The following is a 25,368-nucleotide window of genomic DNA, read 5'->3' on the forward strand; positions in this document are numbered from 1 at the left end:
AGATGTATTTGGAACTCTAAACCAAACACGGTTTGTGCTAGCTTCTTGAAACTTGACACAGTAAAGCAGTTTCACGTTCTATCTCTATGTTTTGTTTCCTCTTGATGTAGCACTCAGCAGTGACTGAGGAGAAACACTTTCATTGAAAGGGGTTGCCAAGCTTCCCAAAATTGCGAGTCTCCAGAAATCTCAGCAACTATTTTTTAACCCAAACTGGATGATACTTTCAGGTAATGATCAGTACACTAAGCTCACTTGGTTCCCCAAATTTCGTTCTTTTATGTTGAAGCATTCGCTTCCAGTAACTGTTTGAATTTTGGCGTTTCACTCTGTTTTCTCCTATACTGACAGATGTATTTGGAACTCTAAATCAAACAGGGTTTGTGCTAGCTTCTTGAAACTTGACACAGTAAAGCAGTTTCACGTTCTATCTCTATGTTTTGTTTCCTCTTGATGTAGCACTCAGCAGTGACTGAGGAGAAACACTTTCATTGAAAGGGGTTGCCAAGCGTCCCAAAATTGCGAGTCTCTAGAAATCTCAGCAAACAGTTTTTCACCCAAAGTGGATGATACATTCAGGTAATGATCAGTACACTAAGCTCACTTGGTTCCCCAAATTTCGTTCTTTTATGTTGAAGCGTTCGCTTCCAGTAACTGTTTGAATTTTGGCGTTTCACTCTGTTTTCTCCTATACTGACAGATGTATTGGAACTCTAAATCAAACACGGTTTGTGCTAGCTTCTTGAAACTTGACACAGTAAAGCAGTGTCACGTTCTATCTCTATGTTCTGTTTCCTCTGGATGTAGCACTCAGCAGTGACTGAGGAGAAACACTTTCATTGAAAGGGGTTGCCAACCTTCCCAAATTGCGAGTCTCTAGAAATCTCAGCAACTATTTTTTCACCCAAAGTGGATGATACTTTCAGGTAATGATCAGTACACTAAGCTCACTTGGTTCCCCAAATTTCGTTCTTTTATGTTGAAGCGTTCGCTTCCAGTAACTGTTTGAATTTTGGCGTTTCACTCTGTTTTCTCCTATACTGACAGATGTATTTGGAACTCTAAATCAAACACGGTTTGTGCTAGCTTCTTGAAACTTGACACAGTAAAGCAGTTTCACGTTCTATCTCTATATTCTGTTTCCTCTTGCTATAGCCCGAAGCAGTGACTGAGGAGAAACACTTTCATTGAAAGGGGTTGCCAAGCTTCCCAAAACTGCGAGTCTCCAGAAATCTCAGCAACTATTTTGTCACCCAAACTGGATGATACTTTCAGGTAATGATCAGTACACTAAGCCCACTTGGTTCCCCAAATTTCGTTCTTCTATGTTGAAGCGTTCGTTTGCAGTAACAGTTTGAATTTTGACGATTCACTCTGTTTTCTCCTATATTGATAGATGTATTTGGAACTCTAAACCAAACACGGTTTGTGGTAGCTTCTTGAAACTTGAAACAGTAAAGCAGTTTCACGTTCTATCTCTATGTTTTCTTTCCTCTTGATGTAGCACTCAGCAGTGACTGAGGAGAAACACTTTCATTGAAAGGGGTTGCCAAGCTTCCCAAAATTGCGAGTCTCTAGAAATCTCAGCAAACTTTTTTGTACCCAACGTGGATGATACTTTCAGGTAATGATCAGTACACTAAGCTCACTTCGTTCCCCAAATTTTGTTCTTCTATGTTGAAGCGTTCGTTTCCAGTAACAGTTTGAATTTTGGCGTTTCACTCTGTTTTCTCCTATATTGATAGATGTATTTGGAACTCTAAATCAAACACGGTTTGTGCTAGCTTCTTGAAACTTGACACAGTAAAGCAGTTTCAAGTTCTATCTCTATGTTCTGTTTTCTCTTGATGTAGCCCTAAGCAGTGACTGGGGAGAAACACTTTCATTGAAAGGGGTTGCCAAGCTTCCAGAAATTAGGAGTCTCCAGAAATCTCAGCAACTATGATTTCACCCAAACTGGATGATACTTTCAGGTAATGATCAGTACACTAAGCCCACTTGGTTCCCCAAATTTCGTTCTTCTATGTTGAAGCGTTCGTTTCCAGTAACAGTTTGAATTTTGGCGTTTCACTCTGTTTTCTCCTATATTGATAGACGTATTTGGAACTCTAAATCAAACACGGTTTGTGCTACCTTCTTCAAACTTGACACAGTAAAGCAGTTTCACGTTCTAGCTCTATGTTCTGTTTCCTCTTGATGTGGCACTCAGCAGTGACTGAGGAGAAACACTTTCATTGAAAGGGGTTGCCAAGCTTCCCAAAATTGCGAGTCTCCAGAAATCTCAGCAACTATTTTTTAACCCAAACTGGATGATACTTTCAGGTAATGATCAGTACACTAAGCTCACTTGGTTCCCCAAATTTCGTTCTTTTATGTTGAAGCGTTCGCTTCCAGTAACTGTTTGAATTTTGGCGTTGCACTCTGTTTTCTCCTATATTGATAGATGTATTTGGAACTCTAAACCAAACACGGTTTGTGCTAGCTTCTTGAAACTTGACACAGTAAAGCAGTTTCACGTTCTATCTCTATGTTTTGTTTCCTCTTGATGTAGCACTCAGCAGTGACTGAGGAGAAACACTTTCATTGAAAGGGGTTGCCAAGCTTCCCAAAATTGCGAGTCTCCAGAAATCTCAGCAACTATTTTTTAACCCAAACTGGATGATACTTTCAGGTAATGATCAGTACACTAAGCTCACTTGGTTCCCCAAATTTCGTTCTTTTATGTTGAAGCGTTCGCTTCCAGTAACTGTTTGAATTTTGGCGTTTCACTCTGTTTTCTCCTATACTGACAGATGTATTTGGAACTCTAAATCAAACAGGGTTTGTGCTAGCTTCTTGAAACTTGACACAGTAAAGCAGTTTCACGTTCTATCTCTATGTTTTGTTTCCTCTTGATGTAGCACTCAGCAGTGACTGAGGAGAAACACTTTCATTGAAAGGGGTTGCCAAGCGTCCCAAAATTGCGAGTCTCTAGAAATCTCAGCAAACAGTTTTTCACCCAAAGTGGATGATACATTCAGGTAATGATCAGTACACTAAGCTCACTTGGTTCCCCAAATTTCGTTCTTTTATGTTGAAGCGTTCGCTTCCAGTAACTGTTTGAATTTTGGCGTTTCACTCTGTTTTCTCCTATACTGACAGATGTATTTGGAACTCTAAATCAAACACGGTTTGTGCTAGCTTCTTGAAACTTGACACAGTAAAGCAGTGTCACGTTCTATCTCTATGTTCTGTTTCCTCTGGATGTAGCACTCAGCAGTGACTGAGGAGAAACACTTTCATTGAAAGGGGTTGCCAACCTTCCCAAATTGCGAGTCTCTAGAAATCTCAGCAACTATTTTTTCACCCAAAGTGGATGATACTTTCAGGTAATGATCAGTACACTAAGCTCACTTGGTTCCCCAAATTTCGTTCTTTTATGTTGAAGCGTTCGCTTCCAGTAACTGTTTGAATTTTGGCGTTTCACTCTGTTTCCTCCTATACTGACAGATGTATTTGGAACTCTAAATCAAACACGGTTTGTGCTAGCTTCTTGAAACTTGACACAGTAAAGCAGTTTCACATTCTATCTCTATGTTTTGTTTCCTCTTGATGTAGCACTCAGCAGTGACTGAGGAGAAACACTTTCATTGAAAGGGGTTGCCAAGCTTCCCAAAATTGCGAGTCTCTAGAAATCTCAGCATACAGTTTTTCACCCAAAGTGGATGATACTTTCAGGTAATGATCAGTACACTAAGCTCACTTGGTTACCCAAATTTCGTTCTTCTATGTTGAAGCGTTCGTTTCCAGTAACAGTTTGAATTTTGGCGTTTTACTCTGTTTTCTCCTATATTGATAGATGTATTTGCAACTCTAAACCAAACACGGTTTGTGCTAGCTTCTTGAAACTTGACACAATAAAGCAGTTTCAAGTTCTATCTCTATGTTCTGTCTCCTCTTGATGTAGCCCTAAGCAGTGACTGGGGAGAAACACTTTCATTGAAAGGGGTTGCCAAGCTTCCAAAAATTACGAGTCTCCAGAAATCTCAGCAACTATTTTTTCACCCAAACTGGATGATACTTTCAGGTAATGATCAGTACACTAAGCTCACTTGGTTCCCCAAATTTCGTTCTTTTATGTTGAAGCGTTCGCTTCCAGTAACTGTTTGAATTTTGGCGTTTCACTCTGTTTTCTCCTATACTGATAGATGTATTTGGAACTCTAAATCAAACACGGTTTGTGCTAGCTTCTTGAAACTTGACACAGTAAAGCAGTTTCACATTCTATCTCTATATTCTGTTTCCTCTTGCTGTAGCCCGAAGCAGTGACTGAGGAGAAACACTTTCATTGAAAGGGGTTGCCAAGCTTCCCAAAACTGCGAGTCTCCAGAAATCTCAGCAACTATTTTGTCACCCAAACTGGATGATACTTTCAGGTAATGATCAGTACACTAAGCCCACTTGGTTCCCCAAATTTCGTTCTTCTATGTTGAAGCGTTCGTTTCCAGTAACAGTTTGAATTTTGGCGATTCACTCTGTTTTCTCCTATATTGATAGATGTATTTGGAACTCTAAAACAAACACGGTTTGTGGTAGCTTCTTGAAACTTGAAACAGTAAAGCAGTTTCACGTTCTATCTCTATGTTTTCTTTCCTCTTGATGTAGCACTCAGCAGTGACTGAGGAGAAACACTTTCATTGAAAGGGGTTGCCAAGCTTCCCAAAATTGCGAGTCTCTAGAAATCTCAGCAAACTTTTTTGTACCCAACGTGGATGATACTTTCAGGTAATGATCAGTACACTAAGCTCACTTCGTTCCCCAAATTTCGTTCTTCTATGTTGAAGCGTTCGTTTCCAGTAACAGTTTGAATTTTGGCGTTTCACTCTGTTTTCTCCTATATTGATAGATGTATTTGGAACTCTAAATCAAACACGGTTTGTGCTAGCTTCTTGAAACTTGACACAGTAAAGCAGTTTCAAGTTCTATCTCTATGTTCTGTTTTCTCTTGATGTAGCCCTAAGCAGTGACTGGGGAGAAACACTTTCATTGAAAGGGGTTGCCAAGCTTCCCAAAATTGCGAGTCTCCAGAAATCTCAGCAACTATTTTTTCACCCAAACTGGATGATACTTTCAGGTAATGATCAGTACACTGAGCCCACTTGGATCCCCAAATTTCGTTCTTCTATGTTGAAGCGTTCGTTTCCAGTAACAGTTTGAATTTTGGCCTTTCACTCTGTTTTCTCCTATATTGATAGATGTATTTGGAACTCTAAACCACACCCGGTTTGTGCTAGCTTCTTGAAACTTGACACAGTAAAGCAGTTTCATGTTCTATCTCTATGTTCTGTTTCCTCTTGATGTAGCACACAGCAGTGACTGAGGAGAAACACTTTCATTGAAAGGGGTTGCCAAGCTTCCCAAAATTACGATTCCCCAGAAATCTCAGCAACTATTTTTTCACAAAAACTGGATGATACTTTCAGGTAATGATGAGTACACTAAGCCCACTGGGTTCCCCAAATTTCGTTCTTCTATGTTGAAGCGTTCGTTTCCAGTAACAGTTTGAATTTTGGCGTTTCGCTCTGTTTTCTCCTATATTGATAGATGTATTTGCAACTCTAAACCAAACACGGTTTGTGCTAGCTTCTTGAAACTTGACACAATAAAGCAGTTTCAAGTTCTATCTCTATGTTCTGTTTCCTCTTGATGTAGCCCTAAGCAGTTACTGGGGAGAAACACTTACATTGAAAGGGGTTGCCAAGCTTCCAGAAATTAGGAGTCTCCAGAAATCTCAGCAACTATGATTTCACCCAAACTGGATGATACTTTCAGGTAATGATCAGTACACTAAGCCCACTTGGTTCCCCAAATTTCGTTCTTCTATGTTGAAGCGTTCGTTTCCAGTAACAGTTTGAATTTTGGCGTTTCACTCTGTTTTCTCCTATATTGATAGACGTATTTGGAACTCTAAATCAAACACGGTTTGTGCTACCTTCTTCAAACTTGACACAGTAAAGCAGTTTCACGTTCTAGCTCTATGTTCTGTTTCCTCTTGATGTGGCACTCAGCAGTGACTGAGGAGAAACACTTTCATTGAAAGGGGTTGCCAAGCTTCCCAAATTGCGAGTCTCCAGAAATCTCAGCAACTATTTTTTAACCCAAACTGGATGATACTTTCAGGTAATGATCAGTACACTAAGCTCACTTGGTTCCCCAAATTTCGTTCTTTTATGTTGAAGCGTTCGCTTCCAGTAACTGTTTGAATTTTGGCGTTTCACTCTGTTTTCTCCTATATTGATAGATGTATTTGGAACTCTAAACCAAACACGGTTTGTGCTAGCTTCTTGAAACTTGACACAGTAAAGCAGTTTCACGTTCTAGCTCTATGTTCTGTTTCCTCTTGATGTAGCACTCAGCAGTGACTGAGGAGAAACACTTTCATTGAAAGGGGTTGCCAAGCTTCCCAAAATTGCGAGTCTCCAGAAATCTCAGCAACTATTTTTTAACCCAAACTGGATGATACTTGCAGGTAATGATCAGTACACTAAGCTCACTTGGTTCCCCAAATTTTGTTCTTTTATGTTGAAGCGTTCGCTTCCAGTAACTGTTTGAATTTTGGCGTTTCACTCTGTTTTCTCCTATACTGACAGATGTATTTGGAACTCTAAATCAAACAGGGTTTGTGCTAGCTTCTTGAAACTTGACACAGTAAAGCAGTTTCACGTTCTATCTCTATGTTTTGTTTCCTCTTGATGTAGCACTCAGCAGTGACTGAGGAGAAACACTTTCATTGAAAGGGGTTGCCAAGCGTCCCAAAATTGCGAGTCTCTAGAAATCTCAGCAAACTGTTTTTCACCCAAAGTGGATGATACATTCAGGTAATGATCAGTACACTAAGCTCACTTGGTTCCCCAAATTTCGTTCTTTTATGTTGAAGCGTTCGCTTCCAGTAACTGTTTGAATTTTGGCGTTTCACTCTGTTTTCTCCTATACTGACAGATGTATTTGGAACTCTAAATCAAACACGGTTTGTGCTAGCTTCTTGAAACTTGACACAGTAAAGCAGTTTCACGTTCTATCTCTATGTTCTGTTTCCTCTGGATGTAGCACTGAGCAGTGACTGAGGAGAAACACTTTCATTGAAAGGGGTTGCCAACCTTCCCAAAATTGCGAGTCTCTAGAAATCTCAGCAACTATTTTTTCACCCAAAGTGGATGATACTTTCAGGTAATGATCAGTACACTAAGCTCACTTGGTTCCCCAAATTTCGTTCTTTTATGTTGAAGCGTTCGCTTCCAGTAACTGTTTGAATTTTGGCGTTTCACTCTGTTTCCTCCTATACTGACAGATGTATTTGGAACTCTAAATCAAACACGGTTTGTGCTACCTTCTTCAAACTTGACACAGTAAAGCAGTTTCACATTCTATCTCTATGTTTTGTTTCCTCTTGATGTAGCACTCAGCAGTGACTGAGGAGAAACACTTTCATTGAAAGGGGTTGCCAAGCTTCCCAAAATTGCGAGTCTCTAGAAATCTCAGCATACAGTTTTTCACCCAAAGTGGATGATACTTTCAGGTAATGATCAGTACACTAAGCTCACTTGGTTACCCAAATTTCGTTCTTCTATGTTGAAGCGTTCGTTTCCAGTAACAGTTTGAATTTTGGCGTTTTACTCTGTTTTCTCCTATATTGATAGATGTATTTGGAACTCTAAATCAAACACGGTTTGTGCTAGCTTTGAAACTTGACACAATAAAGCAGTTTCAAGTTCTATCTCTATGTTCTGTCTCCTCTTGATGTAGCCCTAAGCAGTGACTGGGGAGAAACACTTTCATTGAAAGGGGTTGCCAAGCTTCCAAAAATTACGAGTCTCCAGAAATCTCAGCAACTATTTTTTCACCCAAACTGGATGATACTTTCAGGTAATGATCAGTACACTAAGCTCACTTGGTTCCCCAAATTTCGTTCTTTTATGTTGAAGCGTTCGCTTCCAGTAACTGTTTGAATTTTGGCGTTTCACTCTGTTTTCTCCTATACTGACAGATGTATTTGGAACTCTAAATCAAACACGGTTTGTGCTAGCTTCTTGAAACTTGACACAGTAAAGCAGTTTCACGTTCTATCTCTATATTCTGTTTCCTCTTGCTGTAGCCCGAAGCAGTGACTGAGGAGAAACACTTTCATTGAAAGGGGTTGCCAAGCTTCCCAAAATTGCGAGTCTCCAGAAATCTCAGCAACTATTTTGTCACCCAAACTGGATGATACTTTCAGGTAATGATCAGTACACTAAGCCCACTTGGTTCCCCAAATTTCGTTCTTCTATGTTGAAGCGTTCGTTTCCAGTAACAGTTTGAATTTTGGCGATTCACTCTGTTTTCTCCTATATTGATAGATGTATTTGGAACTCTAAACCAAACACGGTTTGTGGTAGCTTCTTGAAACTTGAAACAGTAAAGCAGTTTCACGTTCTATCTCTATGTGTTCTTTCCTCTTGATGTAGCACTCAGCAGTGACTGAGGAGAAACACTTTCATTGAAAGGGGTTGCCAAGCTTCCCAAAATTGCGAGTCTCTAGAAATCTCAGCAAATTTTTTGTACCCAACGTGGATGATACTTTCAGGTAATGATCAGTACACTAAGCTCACTTCGTTCCCCAAATTTCGTTCTTCTATGTTGAAGCGTTCGTTTCCAGTAACAGTTTGAATTTTGGCGTTTCACTCTGTTTTCTCCTATATTGATAGATGTATTTGGAACTCTAAATCAAACACGGTTTGTGCTAGCTTCTTGAAACTTGACACAGTAAAGCAGTTTCAAGTTCTATCTCTATGTTCTGTTTTCGCTTGATGTAGCCCTAAGCAGTGACTGGGGAGAAACACTTTCATTGAAAGGGGTTGCCAAGCTTCCAAAAATTGCGAGTCTCCAGAAATCTCAGCAACTATTTTTTCACCCAAACTGGATGATACTTTCAGGTAATGATCAGTACACTGAGCCCACTTGGATCCCCAAATTTCGTTCTTCTATGTTGAAGCGTTCGTTTCCAGTAACAGTTTGAATTTTGGCGTTTCACTCTGTTTTCTCCTATATTGATAGATGTATTTGGAACTCTAAACCACACCCGGTTTGTGCTAGCTTCTTGAAACTTGACACAGTAAAGCAGTTTCACGTTCTATCTCTATGTTCTGTTTCCTCTTGATGTAGCACACAGCAGTGACTGAGGAGAAACACTTTCATTGAAAGGGGTTGCCAAGCTTCCAAAAATTACGATTCCCCAGAAATCTCAGCAACTATTTTTTAACCCAAACTGGATGATACTTTCAGGTAATGATGAGTACACTAAGCCCACTGGGTTCCCCAAATTTCGTTCTTCTATGTTGAAGCGTTCGTTTCCAGTAACAGTTTGAATTTTGGCGTTTCGCTCTGTTTTCTCCTATATTGATAGATGTATTTGCAACTCTAAACCAAACAAGGTTTGTGCTAGCTTCTTGAAACTTGACACAATAAAGCAGTCTCAAGTTCTATCTCTATGTTCTGTTTCCTCTTGATGTAGCCCTAAGCAGTTACTGGGGAGAAACACTTACATTGAAAGGGGTTGCCAAGCTTCCAGAAATTAGGAGTCTCCAGAAATCTCAGCAACTATGATTTCACCCAAACTGGATGATACTTTCAGGTAATGATCAGTACACTAAGCCCACTTGGTTCCCCAAATTTCGTTCTTCTATGTTGAAGCGTTCGTTTCCAGTAACAGTTTGAATTTTGGCGTTTCACTCTGTTTTCTCCTATATTGATAGACGTATTTGGAACTCTAAATCAAACACGGTTTGTGCTACCTTCTTCAAACTTGACACAGTAAAGCAGTTTCAAGTTCTAGCTCTATGTTCTGTTTCCTCTTGATGTGGCACTCAGCAGTGACTGAGGAGAAACACTTTCATTGAAAGGGGTTGCCAAGCTTCCCAAAATTGCGAGTCTCCAGAAATCTCAGCAACTATTTTTTAACCCAAACTGGATGATACTTTCAGGTAATGATCAGTACACTAAGCTCACTTGGTTCCCCAAATTTCGTTCTTTTATGTTGAAGCGTTCGCTTCCAGTAACTGTTTGAATTTTGGCGTTTCACTCTGTTTTCTCCTATATTGATAGATGTATTTGGAACTCTAAACCAAACACGGTTTGTGCTAGCTTCTTGAAACTTGACACAGTAAAGCAGTTTCACGTTCTAGCTCTATGTTCTGTTTCCTCTTGATGTAGCACTCAGCAGTGACTGAGGAGAAACACTTTCATTGAAAGGGGTTGCCAAGCTTCCCAAAATTGCGAGTCTCCAGAAATCTCAGCAACTATTTTTTAACCCAAACTGGATGATACTTTCAGGTAATGATCAGTACACTAAGCTCACTTGGTTCCCCAAATTTCGTTCTTTTATGTTGAAGCGTTCGCTTCCAGTAACTGTTTGAATTTTGGCGTTTCACTCTGTTTTCTCCTATACTGACAGATGTATTTGGAACTCTAAATCAAACAGGGTTTGTGCTAGCTTCTTGAAACTTGACACAGTAAAGCAGTTTCACGTTCTATCTCTATGTTTTGTTTCCTCTTGATGTAGCACTCAGCAGTGACTGAGGAGAAACACTTTCATTGAAAGGGGTTGCCAAGCGTCCCAAAATTGCGAGTCTCTAGAAATCTCAGCAAACAGTTTTTCACCCAAAGTGGCTGATACATTCAGGTAATGATCAGTACACTAAGCTCACTTGGTTACCCAAATTTCGTTCTTCTATGTTGAAGCGTTCGTTTCCAGTAACAGTTTGAATTTTGGCGTTTTACTCTGTTTTCTCCTATATTGATAGATGTATTTGGAACTCTAAATCAAACACGGTTTGTGCTAGCTTCTTGAAACTTGACACAATAAAGCACTTTCAAGTTCTATCTCTATGTTCTGTCTCCTCTTGATGTAGCCCTAAGCAGTGACTGGGGAGAAACACTTTCATTGAAAGGGGTTGCCAAGCTTTCAAAAATTACCAGTCTCCAGAAATCTCAGCAACTATTTTTTCACCCAAACTGGATGATACTTTCAGGTAATGATCAGTACACTAAGCTCACTTGGTTCCCCAAATTTCGTTCTTTTATGTTGAAGCGTTCGCTTCCAGTAACTGTTTGAATTTTGGCGTTTCACTCTGTTTTCTCCTATACTGACAGATGTATTTGGAACTCTAAATCAAACACTTTTTGTGCTAGCTTCTTGAAACTTGACACACTAAAGCAGTTTCACGTTCTATCTCTATGTTCTGTTTCCTCTTGATGTAGCCCTAAGCAGTGACTGGGGAGAAATACTTTCATTGAAAGGGGTTGCCAAGCTTCCAGAAATTACGAGTCTCCAGAAATCTCAGCAACTATGATTTCACCCATACTGGATGATACTTTCAGGTAATGATCAGTACACTAAGCCCACTTGGTTCGCCAAATTTCGTTCTTCTATGTTGAAGCGTTCGTTTCCAGTAACAGTTTGAATTTTGGCGTTTCACTCTGTTTTCTCCTATATTGATAGATGTATTTGGAACTCTAAACCAAACACGGTTTGTGCTAGCTTCTTGAAACTTGACACAGTAAAGCAGTTTCACGTTCTATCTCTACGTTCTGTTTCCTCTTCGATGTAGCACTCAGCAGTGACTGAGGAGAAACACTTTCATTGAAAGGGGTTGCCAAGCTTCCCAAAATTGCGAGTCTCCAGAAATCTCAGCAACTATTTTTTAACCCAAACTGGATGATACTTTCAGGTAATGATCAGTACACTAAGCCCACTTGGTTCCCCAAATTTCGTTCTTCTATGTTGAAGCGTTCGTTTCCAGTAACAGTTTGAATTTTGGCGTTTCACTCTGTTTTCTCCTATATTGATAGATGTATTTGGAACTCTAAACCAAACACGGTTTGTGCTAGCTTCTTGAAAGTTGTCACAGTAAAGCAGTTTCACGTTCTATCTCTATGTTCTGTTTCCTTTTGATGTAGCACTCAGCAGTGACTGAGGAGAAACACTTTCATTGAAAGGGGTTGCCAAGCTTCCCAAAATTGCGAGTCTCCAGAAATCTCAGCAACTATTTTTTAACCCAAACTGGATGATACTTTCAGGTAATGATCAGTACACTAAGCTCACTTGGTTCCCCAAATTTCGTTCTTTTATGCTGAAGCGTTCGCTTCCAGTAACTGTTTGAATTTTGGCGTTTCACTCTGTTTTCTCCTATATTGATAGATGTATTTGGAACTCTAACCCAAACACGGTTTGTGCTAGCTTCTTGAAACTTGACACAGTAAAGCAGTTTCACGTTCTATCTCTATGTTCTGTTTCCTCTGGATGTAGCCCTAAGCAGTGACTGGGGAGAAATACTTTCGTTGACAGGGGTTGCCAAGCTTCCAGAAATTACGAGTCTCCAGAAATCTCAGCAACTATGATTTCACCCAACCTGGATGATACTTTCAGGTAATGATCAGTACACTAAGCCCACTTGGTTCGCCAAATTTTGTTCTTCTATGTTGAAGCGTTCGTTTCCAGTAACAGTTTGAATTTTGGCGTTTTACTCTGTTTTCTCCTATATTGATAGATGTATTTGGAACTCTAAATCAAACACGGTTTGTGCTAGCTTCTTGAAACTTGACACAATAAAGCAGTTTCAAGTTCTATCTCTATATTCTATCTCCTCTTGATGTAGCCCTAAGCAGTGACTGGGGAGAAACACTTTCATTGAAAGGGGTTGCCAAGCTTCCAAAAATTACGAGTCTCCAGAAATCTCAGCATCTATTTTTTCACCCAAACTGGATGATACTTTCAGGTAATTATGAGTACGCTAAGCCCACTGGGTTCCCAAAATTTCGTTCTTCTATGTTGACGCGTTCGTTTCCAGTAACAGTTTGAAATTTGGCGTTTCACTCTGTTTTCTCCTATATTGATAGATGTATTTGGAACTCTAAACCAAACACGGTTTGTGCTAGCTTCTTGAAACTTGACACAGTAAAGCAGTTTCATGTTCTATCTCTATGTTCTGTTTCCTCTTGATGTAGCACTCAGCAGTGACTGAGGAGAAACACTTTCATTGAAAGGGGTTGCCAAGCTCCCCAAAACTGCGAGTCTCCAGAAATCTCAGCAACTATTTTTTCACCCAAACTGGATGATACTTTCAGGTAATGATCAGTACACTAAGCTCACTTGGTTCCCCAAATTTCGTTCTTTTATGTTGAAGCGTTCACTTCCAGTAACTGTTTGAATTTTGGCGTTTCACTCTGTTTTCTCCTATACTGACAGATGTATTTGGAACTCTAAATCAAACACGGATTGTGCTAGCTTCTTGAAACTTGACACAGTAAAGCAGTTTCAAGTTCTATCTCTATGTTTTCTTTCCTCTTGATGTAGCACTCAGCAGTGACTGAGGAGAAACACTTTCATTGAAAGGGGTTGCCATGCTTCCAGAAATTACGAGTCTCCAGAAATCTCAGCAACTATGATTTCACCCAAACTGGATGATACTTTCAGGTAATGATCAGTACACTAAGCCCACTTGGTTCCCCAAATTTCGTTCTTCTATGTTGAAGCGTTCGTTTCCAGTAACAGTTTGAATTTTGGCGTTTCACTCTGTTTTCTCCTATATTGATAGATGTATTTGGAACTCTAACCCAAACACGGTTTGTGCTAGCTTCTTGAAACTTGACACAGTAAAGCAGTTTCAAGTTCTATCTCTATGTTCTGTCTCCTCTTGATGTAGCCCTAAGCAGTGACTGGGGAGAAACACTTTCATTGAAAGGGGTTGCCAAGCTTCCAAAAATTACGAGTCTCCAGAAATCTCAGCATCTATTTTTTCACCCAAACTTGATGATACTTTCAGGTAATGATGAGTACGCTAAGCCCACTGGGTTCCCCAAATTTCGTTCTTCTATGTTGAAGCGTTCGTTTCCAGTAATAGTTTGAATTTTGGCGTTTCACTCTGTTTTCTCCTATATTGATAGATGTATTTGGAACTCTAAACCAAACACGGTTTGTGCTAGCTTCTTGAAACTTGACACAGTAAAGCAGTTTCACGTTCTATATATATGTTCTGTTTCCTCTTGATGTAGCACTCAGCAGTGACTGAGGAGAAACACTTTCATTGAAAGGGGTTGCCAAGCTTCCCAAAATTGCGAGTCTCCAGAAATCTCAGCAACTATTTTTTAACCCAAACTGGATGATACTTTCAGGTAATGATCAGTACACTAAGCCCACTTGGTTCCCCAAATTTCGTTCTTCTATGTTAAAGCGTTCATTTCCAGTAACAGTTTGAATTTTGGCGTTTCACTCTGTTTTCTCCTATATTGATACATGTATTTGGAACTCTAAACCAAACACGGTTTGTGCTAGCTTCTTGAAACTTGACACAGTAAAGCAGTTTCACGTTCTATCTCTATGTTCTGTTTCCTCTTGATGTAGCATTCAGCAGTGACTGAGGAGAAACACTTTCATTGAAAGGGGTTGCCAAGCTTCCCAAAATTGCGAGTCTCCAGAAATCTCAGCAACTATGATTTCACCCAAACTGGGTGATACTTTCAGGTAATGATCAGTACACTAAGCTCACTTGGTTCCCCAAATTTCGTTCTTTTATGTTGAAACGTTCGCTTCCAGTAACTGTTTGAATTTTGGCGTTTCACTCTGTTTTCTCCTATACTGACAGATGTATTTGGAACTCTAAATCAAACACGGTTTGTGCTAGCTTCTTGAAACTGGACACAGTAAAGCAGTTTCACGTTCTATCTCTATGTTCTGTTTCCTCTGGATGTAGCCGTAAGCAGTGACTGGGGAGAAATACTTTCATTGACAGGGGTTGCCAAGCTTCCAGAAATTACGAGTCTCCAGAAATCTCAGCAACTATGATTTCACCCAAACTGGATGATACTTTCAGGTAATGATCAGTACACTAAGCTCACTTGGTTCCCCAAAATTCGTTCTTTTATGTTGAAGCGTTCGCTTCCAGTAACTGTTTGAATTTTGGCGTTTCACTCTGTTTTCTCCTATACTGACAGATGTATTTGGAACTCTAAATCAAACACGGTTTGTGCTAGCTTCTTGAAACTTGACACAACAAAGCAGTTTCACGTTGTATCTCTATGTTCTATTTCCTCTGGATGTAGCCCTAAGCAGTGACTGGGGAAAAATACTTTCATTGACAGGGGTTGCCAAGCTTCCAGAAATTACGAGTCTCCAGAAATCTCAGCAACTATGATTTCACCCAACCTGGGTGATACTTTCAGGTAATGATCAGTACACTAAGCCCACTTGGTTCCCCAAATTTCGTTCTTCTATGTTGAAGCGTTCGTTTCCAGTAAGAGTTTGAATTTTGGCGTTTCACTCTATTTTCTCCTATATTGATAGATGTATTTGGAACTCTAAATCAAACACGGTTTGTGCTACCTTCTTCAAACTTTACACAGTAAAGCAGTTTCAAGTTCTAGCTCTATGTTCTGTTTCCTCTTGATGTAGCACTCAGCAGTGACTGAGGAGAAACACTTTCATTGAAAGGGGTTGCCAAGCTTCCCAAAATTGCGAGTCTCCAGAAATCTCAGCAACTATTTTTTAACCCAAACTGGATGATACTTTCAGGTAATGATCAGTACACTAAGCTCACTTGGTTCCCCAAATATCGTTCTTTTATGTTGAAGCGATCGCTTCCAGTAACTGTTTGAATTTTGGCATTTCACTCTGTTTTCTCCTATATTGATAGATATATTTGGAACTCTAAACCAAACACGGTTTGTGCTAGCTCTTTGAAACTTGACACAGTAAAGCAGTTTCACGTTCTATCTCTATGTTCTGTTTCCTCTTGATGTAGCACTCAGCAGTGACTTAGGAGAAACACTTTCATTGAAAGGGGTTGCCAAGCTTCCCAAAATTGCGAGTCTCCAGAAATCTCAGCAACTATTTTTTAACCCAAACTTGATGATACTTTCAGGTAATGATCAGTACACTAAGCTCACTTGGTTCCCCAAATTTCGTTCTTTTATGTTGAAGCGTTCGCTTCCAGTAACTGTTTGAATTTTGGCGTTTCACTCTGTTTTCTCCTATATTGACAGATGTATTTGGAACGCTAAATCAAACACGGTTTGTGCTAGCTTCTTGAAACTTGACACAGTAAAGCAGTTTCACGTTCTATCTCTATGTTCTGTTTCCTCTGGATGTACCACTCAGCAGTGACTGAGGAGAAACACTTTCATTGAAAGGGGTTGCCAAGCTTCCCAAAATTGCGAGTCTCCAGAAATCTCAGCAACTATGATTTCACCCAAACTGGATGATACTTTCAGGTAATGATCAGTACACTAAGCTCACTTGGTTCCCCAAATTTCGTTCTTTTATGTTGAAGCGTTCGCTTCCAGTAACTGTTTGAATTTTGGCGTTTCACTCTGTTTTCTCCTATACTGACAGATGTATTTGGAACTCTAAATCAAACACGGTTTGTGCTAGCTTCTTGAAACTTGACACACTAAAGCAGTTTCACGTTCTATCTCTATGTTCTGTTTCCTCTGGATGTAGCCATAAGCAGTGACTGGGGAGAAATACTTTCAATGACAGGGGTTGCCAAGCTTCCAGAAATTACGAGTCTCCAGAAATCTCAGCAACTATGATTTAACCAAACCTGGATGATACTTTCAGGTAATGATCAGTACACTAAGCCCACTTGTTTCCCCAAATTTCGTTCTTCTATGTTGAAGCGTTCGTTTCCAGTAACAGTTTGAATTTTGGCGTTTCGCTCTGTTTTCTCCTATATTGATAGATGTATTTGGAACTCTAAACCAAACACGGTTTGTGCTAGCTTCTTGAAACTTGACACAGTAAAGCAGTTTTACGTTCTATCTCTATGTTCTGTTTCCTCTTGATGTAGCACTCAGCAGTGACTGAGGAGAAACACTTTCATTGAAAGGGGTTGCCAAGCTTCCCAAAATTGCGAGTCTCCAGAAATCTCAGCAACTATTTTTTCACCCAAACTGGATGATACTTTCAGGTAATGATCAGTACACTAAGCTCACTTGGTTCCCCAAATTTCGTTCTTTTATGTTGAAGCGTTCGCTTCCAGTAACTGTTTGAATTTTGGCGTTTCACTCTGTTTTCTCCTATACTGACAGATGTATTTGGAACTCTAAATCAAACACGGTTTGTGCTAGCTTCTTGAAACTTGACACAGTAAAGCAGTTTCACGTTCTATCTCTATGTTCTATTTCCTCTGGATGTAGCCCTAAGCAGTGACTGGGGAAAAATACTTTCATTGACAGGGGTTGCCAAGCTTCCAGAAATTGCGAGTCTCCAGAAATCTCAGCAAGTATGATTTCACCCAAACTGGATGATACTTTCAGGTAATGATCAGTACACTAAGCTCACTTGTTTCCCCAAATTTCGTTCTTTTATGTTGAAGCGTTCGCTTCCAGTAACTGTTTGAATTTTGGCGTTTCACTCTGTTTTCTCCTATACTGACAAATGTATTTGGAACTCTAAATCAAACACGGTTTGTGCTAGCTTCTTGAAACTTGACACAGTAAAGCAGTTTCACGTTCTATCTCTATGTTTTGTTTCCTCTTGATGTAGCACTCAGCAGTGACTGAGGAGAAACACTTTCATTGAAAGGGGTTGCCTAGCTTCCCAAAATTGCGAGTCTCTAGAAATCTCAGCAAACAGTTTTTCACCCAAAGTGGATGATACTTTCAGGTAATGATCAGTACACTAAGCTCACTTGGTTACCCAAATTTCGTTCTTCTATGTTGAAGCGTTCGTTTCCAGTAACAGTTTGAATTTTGGCGTTTTACTCTGTTTTCTCCTATATTGATAGATGTATTTGGAACTCTAAATCAAACATGGTTTGTGCTAGCTTCTTGAAACTTGACACAATAAAGCAGTTTCAAGTTCTATCTCTATGTTCTGTCTCCTCTTGATGTAGCCCTAAGCAGTGACTGGGGAGAAACACTTTCATTGAAAGGGGTTGCAAGCTTCCAAAAATTACGAGTCTCCAGAAATCTCAGCAACTATTTTTTCACCCAAACTGGATGATACTTTCAGGTAATGATCAGTACACTAAGCCCACTTGGTTCCCCAAATTTCGTTCTTCTATGTTGAAGCGTTCGTTTCCAGTAACAGTTTGAATTTTGGCGTTTCACTCTGTTTTCTCCTATATTGATAGATGTATTTGGAACTCTAAACCAAACACGGTTTGTGCTAGCTTCTTGAAACTTGAAACAGTAAAGCAGTTTCACGTTCTATCTCTATGTTTTCTTTCCTCTTGATGTAGCACTCAGCAGTGACTGAGGAGAAACACTTTCATTGAAAGGGGTTGCCAAGCTTCCCAAAATTGCGAGTCTCTAGAAATCTCAGCAAACATTTTTGTACCCAACGTGGATGATACTTTCAGGTAATGATCAGTACACTAAGCTCACTTCGTTCCCCAAATTTCGTTCTTCTATGTTGAAGCGTTCGTTTCCAGTAACAGTTTGAATTTTGGCGTTTCACTCTGTTTTCTCCTATATTGATAGATGTATTTGGAACTCTAAATCAAACACGGTTTGTGCTAGCTTCTTGAAACTTGACACAGTAAAGCAGTTTCAAGTTCTGTCTCTATGTTCTGTTTTCTCTTGATGTAGCCCTAAGCAGTGACTGGGGAGAAACACTTTCATTGAAAGGGGTTGCCAAGCTTCCCAAAATTGCGAGTCTCCAGAAATCTCAGCAACTATTTTTTCACCCAAACTGGATGATACTTTCAGGTAATGATCAGTACACTGAGCCCACTTGGATCCCCAAATTTCGTTCTTCTATGTTGAAGCGTTCGTTTCCAGTAACAGTTTGAATTTTGGCCTTTCACTCTGTTTTCTCCTATACTGACAGATGTATTTGGAACTCTAAACCACACCCGGTTTGTGCTAGCTTCTTGAAACTTGACACAGTAAAGCAGTTTCACGTTCTATCTCTATGTTCTGTTTCCTCTTGATGTAGCACACAGCAGTGACTGAGGAGAAACACTTTCATTGAAAGGGGTTGCCAAGCTTCCAAAAATTACGATTCCCCAGAAATCTCAGCAACTATTTTTTCACCCAAACTGGATGATACTTTCAGGTAATGATGAGTACACTAAGCCCACTGGGTTCCCCAAATTTCGTTCTTCTATGTTGAAGCGTTCGTTTCCAGTAACAGTTTGAATTTTGGCGTTTCGCTCTGTTTTCTCCTATATTGATAGATGTATTTGCAACTCTAAACCAAACACGGTTTGTGCTAGCTTCTTGAAACTTGACACAATAAAGCAGTTTCAAGTTCTATCTCTATGTTCTGTTTCCTCTTGATGTAGCCCTAAGCAGTGACTGGGGAGAAACACTTACATTGAAAGGGGTTGCCAAGCTTCCAGAAATTACGAGTCTCCAGAAATCTCAGCAACTATGATTTCACCCAAACTGGATGATACTTTCAGGTAATGATCAGTACACTAAGCCCACTTGGTTCCCCAAATTTCGTTCTTCTATGTTGAAGCGTTCGTTTCCAGTAACAGTTTGAATTTTGGCGTTTCACTCTGTTTTCTCCTATATTGATAGATGTATTTGGAACTCTAAATCAAACACGGTTTGTGCTAGCTTCTTGAAACTTGACACAGTAAAGCAGTATCACGTTCTATCTCTATTTTCTCTTTCCTCTTGATGTAGCTCTCAGCAGTGACTGAGGAGAAACACTTTCATTGAAAGGGGTTGCCAAGCTCCCCAAAATTGTGAGTCTCCAGAAATCTCAGCAACTATTTTTTCACCCAAACTGGATGATACTTTCAGGTAATAATCAGTACACTAAGCTCACTTGGTTCCCCAAATTTCGTTCTTTTATGTTGAAGCGTTCGCTTCCAGTAACTGTTTGAATTTTGGCGTTTCACTCTGTTTTCTCCTATACTGACAGATGTATTTGGAACTCTAAATCAAACACGGTTTGTGCTAGCTTCTTGAAACTTGACACAGTAAAGCAGTTTCACGTTCTATCTCTATGTTCTGTTTCCTCTGGATGTAGCCGTAAGCAGTGACTGGGGAGAAATACTTTCATTGACAGGGGTTGCCAAGCTTCCAGAAATTACGAGTCTCCAGAAATCTCAGCAACTATGATTTCACCCAACCTGGATGATACTTTCAGGTAATGATCAGTACACTAAGCCCACTTGGTTCCCCAAATTTCGTTCTTCTATGTTGAAGCGTTCGTTTCCAGTAAGAGTTTGAAGTTTGGCGTTTCACTCTATTTTCTCCTATATTGATAGATGTATTTGGAACTCTAAATCAAACACGGTTTGTGCTACCTTCTTCAAACTTGACACAGTAAAGCAGTTTCAAGTTCTAGCTCTATGTTCTGTTTCCTCTTGATGTAGCACTCAGCAGTGACTGAGGAGAAACACTTTCATTGAAAGGGGTTGCCAAGCTTCCCAAAATTGCGAGTCTCCAGATCTCAGCAACTATTTTTTAACCCAAACTGGATGATACTTTCAGGTAATGATCAGTACACTAAGCTCACTTGGTTCCCCAAATTTCGTTCTTTTATGTTGAATCGTTCGCTTCCAGTAACTGTTTGAATTTTGGCGTTTCACTCTGTTTTCTCCTATATTGATAGATGTATTTGGAACTCTAAACCAAACACGGTTTGTGCTAGCTTCTTAAAACTTGAAACAGTAAAGCAGTTTCACGTTCTAGCTCTATGTTTTCTTTCCTCTTGATGTAGCACTCAGCAGTGACTGAGGAGAAACACTTTCATTGAAAGGGGTTGCCAAGCTTCCCAAAATTGCGAGTCTCTAGAAATCTCAGCAAACATTTTTGTACCCAACGTGGATGATACTTTCAGGTAATGATCAGTACACTAAGCTCACTTGGTTCCCCAAATTTCGTTCTTCTATGTTGAAGCGTTCGCTTCCAGTAACAGTTTGAATTTTGGCCTTTCACTCTGTTTTCTCCTATATTGATAGATGTATTTGGAACTCTAAACCACACCCGGTTTGTGCTAGGTTCTTGAAACTTGACACAGTAAAGCAGTTTCACGTTCTATCTCTATGTTCTGTTCCCTCTTGATGTAGCACACAGCAGTGACTGAGGAGAAACACTTTCATTGAAAGGGGTTGCCAAGCTTCCAAAAATTACGATTCCCCAGAAATCTCAGCAACTATTTTTTCACCCAAACTGGATGATACTTTCAGGTAATGATGAGTACACTAAGCCCACTGGGTTCCCCAAATTTCGTTCTTCTATGTTGAAGCGTTCGTTTCCAGTAGCAGTTTGAATTTTGGCGTTTCGCTCTGTTTTCTTCTATATTGATAGATGTATTTGCAACTCTAAACCAAACACGGTTTGTGCTAGCTTCTTGAAACTTGACACAATAAAGCAGTTTCAAGTTCTATCTCTATGTTCTGTTTCCTCTTGATGTAGCCCTAAGCAGTGACTAAGGAGAAACACTTTCATTGAAAGGGGTTGCCAAGCTTCCCAAAATTGCGAGTCTCCAGAAATCTCAGCAACTATTTTTTCACCCAAACTGGATGATACTTTCAGGTAATGATCAGTACACTAAGCTCACTTGGTTCCCCAAATTTCGTTCTTTTATGTTGAAGCGTTCGCTTCCAGTAACTGTTTGAATTTTGGCGTTTCACTCTGTTTTCTCCTATACTGACAGATGTATTTGGAACTCTAAATCAAACACGGTTTGTGCTAGCTTCTTGAAACTTGACACAGTAAAGCAGTTTCACGTTCTATCTCTATGTTCTGTTTCTTCTGGATGTAGCCCTAAGCAGTGACTGGGGAGAAACACTTTCATTGAAAGGGGTTGCCAAGCTTCCAGAAATTACGAGTCTCCAGAAATCTCAGCAACTATGATTTCACCCAACCTGGATGATACTTTCAGGTAATGATCAGTACACTAAGCCCACTTGGTTCCCCAAATTTCGTTCTTCTATGTTGAAGCGTTCGTTTCCAGTAAGAGTTTGAATTTTGGCGTTTCACTCTGTTTTCTCCTATATTGATAGATGTATTTGGAACTCTAAATCAAACACGGTTTGTGCTAGCTTCTTGAAACTTGACACAGTAAAGCAGTTTTACGTTCTATCTCTATTTTCTCTTTCCTCTTGATGTAGCACTCAGCAGTGACTGAGGAGAAACACTTTCATTGAAAGGGGTTGCCAAGCTTCCCAAAATTGCGAGTCTCCAGAAATCTCAGCAACTATTTTTTAACCCAAACTGGATGATACTTTCAGGTAATGATCAGTACACTAAGCTCACTTGGTTCCCCAAATTTCGTTCTTTTATGTTGAAGCGTTCGCTTCCAGTAACTGTTTGAATTTTGGCGTTTCACTCTGTTTTCTCCTATATTGATAGATGTATTTGGAACTCTAAACCAAACACGGTTTGTGCTAGCTTCTTGAAACTTGACACAGTAAAGCAGTTTCACGTTCTCGCTCTATGTTCTGTTTCCTCTTGATGTAGCACTCAGCAGTGACTGAGGAGAAACACTTTCATTGAAAGGGGTTGCCAAGCTTCCCAAAATTGCGAGTCTCCAGAAATCTCAGCAACTATTTTTTCACCCAAACTGGATGATACTTTCAGGTAATGATCAGTACACTAAGCTCACTTGGTTCCCCAAATTTCGTTCTTTTATGTTGAAGCGTTCGCTTCCAGTAACTGTTTGAATTTTGGCGTTTCACTCTGTTTTCTCCTATACTGACAGATGTATTTGGAACTCTAAATCAAACACGGTTTGTGCTAGCTTCTTGAAACTTGACACAGTAAAGCAGTTTCACGTTCTATCTCTATGTTCTGTTTCCTCTGGATGTAGCACTCAGCAGTGACTGGGGAGAAACACTTTCATTGAAAGGGGTTGCCAAGCTTCCCAAAATTGCGAGTCTCCAGAAATCTCAGCAACTATTTTTTCACCCAAACTGGATGATACTTTCAGGTAATGATCAGTACACTAAGCTCACTTGGTTCCCCAAATTTCGTTCTTTTATGTTGAAGCGTTCGCTTCCAGTAACTGTTTGAATTTTGGCGTTTCACTCTGTTTTCTCCTATACTGACAGATGTATTTGGAACTCTAAATCAAACACGGTTTGTGCTAGCTTCTTGAAACTTGACACAGTAAAGCAGTTTCACGTTCTATCTCTATGTTCTGTTTCCTCTGGATGTAGCCGTAAGCAGTGACTGGGGAGAAATACTTTCATTGACAGGGGTTGCCAAGCTTCCAGAAATTACGAGTCTCCAGAAATCTCAGCAACTATGATTTCACCCAACCTGGATGATACTTTCAGGTAATGATCAGTACACTAAGCCCACTTGTTTCCCCAAATTTCGTTCTTCTATGTTGAAGCGTTCGTTTCCAGTAACAGTTTGAATTTTGGCGTTTCGCTCTGTTTTCTCCTATATTGATAGATGTATTTGGAACTCTAAACCAAACACGGTTTGTGCTAGCTTCTTGAAACTTGACACAGTAAAGCAGTTTTACGTTCTATCTCTATGTTCTGTTTCCTCTTGATGTAGCACTCAGCAGTGACTGAGGAGAAACACTTTCATTGAAAGGGGTTGCCAAGCTTCCCAAAATTGCGAGTCTCCAGAAATCTCAGCAACTATTTTTTCACCCAAACTGGATGATACTTTCAGGTAATGATCAGTACACTAAGCTCACTTGGTTCCCCAAATTTCGTTCTTTTATGTTGAAGCGTTCGCTTCCAGTAACTGTTTGAATTTTGGCGTTTCACTCTGTTTTCTCCTATACTGACAGATGTATTTGGAACTCTAAATCAAACACGGTTTGTGCTAGCTTCTTGAAACTTGACACAGTAAAGCAGTTTCATGTACTATCTCTATGTTCTATTTCCTCTGGATGTAGCCCTAAGCAGTGACTGGGGAAAAATACTTTCATTGACAGGGGTTGCCAAGCTTCCAGAAATTACGAGTCTCCAGAAATCTCAGCAACTATGATTTCACCCAACCTGGATGATACTTTCAGGTAATGATCAGTACACTAAGCCCACTTGGTTCCCCAAATTTCGTTCTTCTATGTTGAAGCGTTCGTTTCCAGTAAGAGTTTGAAGTTAGGCGTTTCACTCTATTTTCTCCTATATTGATAGATGTATTTGGAACTCTAAATCAAACACGGTTTGTGCTACCTTCTTCAAACTTGACACAGTAAAGCAGTTTCAAGTTCTAGCTCTATGTTCTGTTTCCTCTTGATGTAGCACTCAGCAGTGACTGAGGAGAAACACTTTCATTGAAAGGGGTTGCCAAGCTTCCCAAAATTGCGAGTCTCCAGATCTCAGCAACTATTTTTTAACCCAAACTGGATGATACTTTCAGGTAATGATCAGTACACTAAGCTCACTTGGTTCCCCAAATTTCGTTCTTTTATGTTGAATCGTTCGCTTCCAGTAACTGTTTGAATTTTGGCGTTTCACTCTGTTTTCTCCTATATTGATAGATGTATTTGGAACTCTAAACCAAACACGGTTTGTGCTAGCTTCTTGAAACTTGAAACAGTAAAGCAGTTTCAAGTTCTAGCTCTATGTTTTCTTTCCTCTTGATGTAGCACTCAGCAGTGACTGAGGAGAAACACTTTCATTGAAAGGGGTTGCCAAGCTTCCCAAAATTGCGAGTCTCCAGAAATCTCAGCAACTATTTTTTAACCCAAACTGGATGATACTTTCAGGTAATGATCAGTACACTAAACTCACTTGGTTCCCCAAATTTCGTTCTTTTATGTTGAAGCGTTCGCTTCCAGTAACTGTTTGAATTTTGGCGTTTCACTCTGTTTTCTCCTATACTGACAGATGTATTTGGAACTCTAAATCAAACACGGTTTGTGCTAGCTTCTTGAAACTTGACACAGTAAAGCAGTTTCACGTTCTATCTCTATGTTCTGTTTCCTCTGGATGTAGCACTCAGCAGTGACTGAGGAGAAACACTTTCATTGAAAGGGGTTGCCAAGCTTCCCAAAATTGCGAGTCTCCAGAAATCTCAGCAACTATTTTTTAACCCAAACTGGATGATACTTTCAGGTAATGATCAGTACACTAAGCTCACTTGGTTCCCCAAATTTCGTTCTTTTATGTTGAAGCGTTCGCTTCCAGTAACTGTTTGAATTTTGGCGTTTCACTCTGTTTTCTCCTATACTGACAGATGTATTTGGAACTCTAAATCAAACACGGTTTGTGCTAGCTTCTTGAAACTTGACACAGTAAAGCAGTTTCACGTTCTATCTCTATGTTCTGTTTCCTCTGGATGTAGCCCTAAGCAGTGACTGGGGAGAAATACTTTCATTGACAGGGGTTGCCAAGGTTCCAGAAATTACGAGTCTCCAGAAATCTCAGCAACTATGATTTCACCCAACCTGGATGATACTTTCAGGTAATGATCAGTACACTAAGC

Source organism: Spermophilus citellus (assembly GCF_964194105.1).
Source record: "Spermophilus citellus genome assembly, chromosome: 1".
In the NCBI taxonomy this organism is placed as follows: domain Eukaryota; kingdom Metazoa; phylum Chordata; class Mammalia; order Rodentia; family Sciuridae; genus Spermophilus; species Spermophilus citellus.